General features: G+C 40.2%; 3 non-coding genes across 3 annotated transcripts; all 3 read right to left on the minus strand.

Annotated features, from left to right (window-relative positions):
- Window positions 1–2,649: 2,649 nt before the first annotated feature.
- Window positions 2,650–2,722, minus strand: trnar-acg. Its single transcript has one exon. It is a non-coding gene; the product is annotated as a tRNA-Arg (tRNA).
- Window positions 2,723–4,024: 1,302 nt separating this feature from the next.
- trnar-acg lies at window positions 4,025–4,097 on the minus strand. The gene has a single exon. It is a non-coding gene; the product is annotated as a tRNA-Arg (tRNA).
- A 517-nt stretch (window positions 4,098–4,614) lies between these two features.
- Window positions 4,615–4,687, minus strand: trnar-acg. Its single transcript has one exon. It is a non-coding gene; the product is annotated as a tRNA-Arg (tRNA).
- Window positions 4,688–5,232: the final 545 nt, after the last annotated feature.

Genomic DNA, 5,232 nt, shown 5'->3' on the forward strand with positions numbered 1-5,232 from the left:
CCATGCTTGTTGTATTATTAGTGATAAAGGTAGTAACCTTTTCACGGGTGTCCCAGGTGTCCATTGCATTCTGTAGTGACTGTTATGTGGTTGGGTGTAGGCATTGTTTTAAAATGGGAGATGTCAAGGAAAAAACTGGTGAGTTGGAAGTGGTCAGTAAAGAGGTGACACGTCACTGCAATATATGCATCAGTGTTGATGGACATCCACATATCCGTCAGACAAATGGGTTACATACTGACAAGTAACCATGTTCTTCAGAGGCTTCCTGCTGGGGAGTATATATTGGGGAGCCATGAGTCTTCAAAATTCCTGAAGCCTTCATTCTCAACAATTGAAAAAGGCTGGCAGTCCCTTGTAATTATATGTAGCCAGACTACGCTACTGAAGGCATTGCACCTTCACAATTTAGTTTCAATTTACTAAGTCACCTAAAATATGTACAGGTTTGTTATATCGGGCAAAATACTATACTGGGCAAGAACAAAGAGACATCACCAAGAAGTAAAAATGTAACAAATTGTTTATAATAAAAATCCCTTCACCAATGAATTACTGGTTATAGTCTATGCATCACATAAACAAAATTTGCAAACAGCAGTGTGACAGAAATAGAATGATTCTTGGTGGTAAATCTTCCGACCTGTGAGGGCACAGAGTACCCTGGACTGTTTGGCCTGACACTTCATTCCCAGGGTTAAAAGGAAGTTGATCATCTAGGAAGGGGGTGGAACTTCGGTGCACTAACTCACCGTCCCGGAAGAGAAATGATGTGCATCCGCGGATTGGAGGAATGGCTGCAATCCTTTACCAAGGGGTCATGTGTAACGGTACAAAAAGGGGACAAAGAAACGTAATCAGTTCCTTTGTTTTGGTTAAGGAACCATCCAGAAGGACCTGTGTTATATCGTGCGTGAGTGTTTTGTTTGTTTTGTCTCTAACTGTTACTTGTTATATAGAAGACGGCTAAACACATCCGGAGCTGTCGCCAGAGGTCAGCACAAACCCAGACATCACGTCACTTGTTACCACGATTAATTGTATTTGCACCACGAGAACTACAGCACTCACCCAGGACTGGTGACCGTGTTTGTGTATTGTGTGCGCACTGTTGACTGTGTTTATTATTTGGGATGCAACCCATTTTTTTGGTTTCCAGTGCATTACACATTGTTGTCACCAGACCAGGATTATAATTAAAAACCAGTTCTGGGTGCATTACAATGGTCTGTCTCCTGATTAAAGACTGCATCACTCCTACAACTGTACACTGCAAGCCACTTTGCCACAAGCAGGCAGGTCTATTGCACAGACAAAAAAGGTAGATTCTAATATAGTACAAAGAAACAGATCAAAGGGAAACTTTTACAGCCACGTTCAGTTAAATGGGGGCAAGTTATTGACAGAGTTATTCAGAATAGAGACCATTAATAACCAAATAAACTAGAATTTATATAAAGTGCAATTACTCAATCAAACATTCTATTAGTCGCAATAAGGTAATTAAAAATAGAATTCAGGAGGGGAAGTTACAATCAGTAGCAATGGTGTTTCTTTCCTATGCAATAGACCTGCCTGCTTAAACCCTAACAGCTGGGTGTCTTTTTCTAATAACAAGCTGAAGCTCAGAGCAGCGGATTCAAATTCAGCGCCATTCCGAGACAAGGGGGAGGGGCAGAGCCAACAGCACAACAGATACAGACAACTACCACTAATTCAGGGAACTTACAGCTTACCTAGTAGATACACTGCATCTTGACGATGTTAACCACACAACAGTAGGCCAGGCTGTCATTAAAACAATAGCGAAGTACGGCATTGATATCACAATGTCACAGACCATGTCAGCTACATGTCAAAAGCATATAAAGTTACCTTGCAAGGGCTGCTCCCAAACTGCACCCATCTTAATTGCAATGCACACATCATGGCATTAGTCAGCAATCTATGGCGTCAGCATTTTCCATGTGTCGAACCACTTTGTGGCTTTGAGTAAATCACGCTTTGGTTTTGTACAAGGAGTGCGTGGGCAAGCCAATAACAAGGAGGGACTTGATTTTACAGCTAGCTCTGGAGCTACGACAGAAACATTTCGTTAAGACACAAGAAATCAGGCTGGCAAATGCCCCTCAACCTTCAGACAGCGTTGTGACCACTGGCACACGGAATAAAAGACAATGCCAAGTTACTAAATGCAATAAAAGCAGGACTTTTGATGTCTGCGCCCATTGCGTAAAGGCAGTCTGTGGCAACTGCACTGGTAAAGTTTTTAAGCGTTTTTTCTGCCTAGATTGTACTTACAAAGGTGTAATAAAACTGAACATACAGGCAGAGCCGTGTCTCTCAAAGCGCTTTCACGTTGCGTAAGTTCGTGATACTTTTATAACTGGTTATTATGTTTTATAATTGCATGCATACAGCTTTCCACACCTGCTTACATGGAAGTTTATTGCCTAAAGTTTATTTTATTACAGTTACTCATATTTATGATATGTGCTATTTTTTAAAACAAATAAGAAAAAAACATTCATTTACGAGTAAATACAGTGTTTCTGCTCTGAATATGTTACGTACGACGTTCATGAATACAAATATTAAGTTGTAATTTCATTGAAGTAGTTGAGGGAAAAATGCATGCACAGAAAGCCACGAGCCAGGTAGGAGTCGAACCTACAATCTTCTGATCCGTAGTCAGACGCGTTATCCATTGCGCCACTGGCCCTTGCGCTTATGAAATAGTGTTAACACTAACGCTGCCATAGCCGCTTTTTGAATGGCTTTTGCAATTCAAATTTAAATATCTCTGCGTATGTGAATATCTCGTGCATATCCGTTCTTACGTTTTAATTAACATTTTTATTAACTACACACACTGTGTTTCAGCTGCAGAATCGTAAAAATGAATAGGTTATAAGCACATCCTTCTTCACCTGCAGACCCGAGTTTATGTGGCATATTGAAATCAATACAATATAGCCTAGAGTTTAGTCTGGGCTTTGTAATTAAATCAAAGTCATTGTGAAATAATATATTATAATCGTGTTGAGGGCTTGAAACACTGATGAAAGTCATTCTACACAACATGTATTATTATTATGCAAACTACATTTCTCAGGCAGAACGACTGTGCCAGCCTGAGCGTGAAGCTGCAAAAAAAAGTACACACTCTAACCTCTCTGCAAAGATAAGTGTCCAACGGGACATGCTATACGAAAGCCGGAGACTGTTGCGTTTTACAACGCTACGAAGTACTTTGTGGATATACTGGATCAAACGGCACGGCTGTATTCTGTCAAAGGTGGTACTCGCAGGTGGCCTGTGGCTGAATTCTATAATGATTTGGACCTGGCAGCCATGCACGCTTTGGTTTTTTTTACAAGGAGTGCACGTTCAACGCAATCACTCGTTGGGACTTTATTTTACAGCTAGCTCTGGAGCTACGACAAAAACATTTTGATAAGAGACACGAAATCAGGCTGGCAAATGCCCCTCAACCTTCAGCCAGCGCTGCGACCACCGGCACATAGAATAAAAGACAATACCAAGTTGCTAAATGCAATAAAAACAGAACTTTTGATGTCTGCGCCCGTTGTGAAAAGGCAGTCTGTGGCAAATGCACTGGTACAGTTGAAAAGCATGTTTTCTGCATAGATTGTACTTAGAAAGCTGTAATAGATCTCTGAACATACAGGCAGAGCCGTGTCTCTCAAAGCGCTTTCACGTTGCATAAGTTATGTGATACTTTTATAACTAGTTATTTATGTTTTATAATTGTATATGTGCATACAGCTTTCTACACTTGTTTACACAGAAGTTTATTGCCTAAAGTTTATTTTATTACAGTTTTTCATGTTTATGTGTATGCAATCTTTTTGTTTAAAGAAATAAGAAATAGAATATTTGTTTTGAAGTAAATACGGTATTTCTGCTCTGAAAATGTTATGTATGACGTTGATGAATAAAAATATTAAGTTGCAATTTGATTCACATAGCCGAGTGAAAAAGATACATGCATAGAAAGCCACGAGCCAGGTAGGAGTCGAACCTATAATCTTCTGATCCGTAGTCAGACGCGTTATCCATTGCGCCACTGGCCCCTGCTTTTAACAATCACTGTTAACTCACCTTCAGCAACAACAAGCAACAGTGGTGGCAGCTATTGACCAGCAGTCACCTGAGCTTGCCAGCCTTTTGCTGAACTGTGTATTGTGTTCAACGACCTACGTGAACAGCCACCCCATTGATAGCTCAATGCTTGTTCAAATGCTTGTTCAATTCTGCCTCGGAGACAATTTCAGTGTTGAATGTTTTGTCTTTCTCCTGCTAATGAGGGAGAAAAATGAATAAAATCTAAAATAGCTGTGTGAAAAATCAAAATAAGAGAAAGTTCTTTGCATGAAGACAACGTGCCTGATCTTGTCCACTGTGGGGAATTAGTGCAAGGGGTTGAGCACGCACTTCACTTGTGAGAGGCAATGGGATCGATGCCTGCATTCTCCAATGGTTGCTTTTTATTTAATAAATCGGTTGGGAAATGATCAATCTGGACTGTTATTTTGGAAAGAATAATTTTATTCAATTAGCCGATGGGAAAAATGCATGCAACAAAAGCCACGAGCCAGGTAGGAGTCGAACCTACAATCTTCTGATCCGTAGTCAGACGCGTTATCCATTGCGCCACTGGCCCTTGTGCTTATGAAATAGTGTTAACACTAACGCTGCCATAGCCGCTTTTTGAAGGGCTTTTGCAATTCAAATTTAAGTATCTCCGCGTATGTGAATATCTCGTGCATGTCCGTTCTTAAGTGTTAATAAATATTTGAATTAAATACCCACACAGTGTTTCAGCTGCAGAATCGTAAAAATGAATAAGTTATAAGCACTTGCTTCTTCAACCGCCAGACCCGCAGTTTATGCGGCATATTGAAATCAATACAATATAGCCTACAATTTAGTCTGGGCTTTGTAATTAAATCAAAGTCATTGTGAAAGAATGTATTATAATCCTGTTGAGTGCTTGAAACACTGATGAAAGTCATTCTACACATTGTGTATTATTATTATGCAAACTACATTTTTCAGGCAGAACGACTGTGCCAGCCTGAGCGTGAAGCTGCAAAAAAAAGTACACACTCTAACCTCTCTGCAAAGATAAGTGACCAACGGGACATGCTAAACGAAAGCCGGAGACTGTTGCGTTTTACAACGCTACGAAGTACTTTGTGGATATAC

This window comes from Polyodon spathula, unplaced genomic scaffold (assembly GCF_017654505.1).
Source record: "Polyodon spathula isolate WHYD16114869_AA unplaced genomic scaffold, ASM1765450v1 scaffolds_2251, whole genome shotgun sequence".
Lineage (NCBI taxonomy): Eukaryota > Metazoa > Chordata > Actinopteri > Acipenseriformes > Polyodontidae > Polyodon > Polyodon spathula.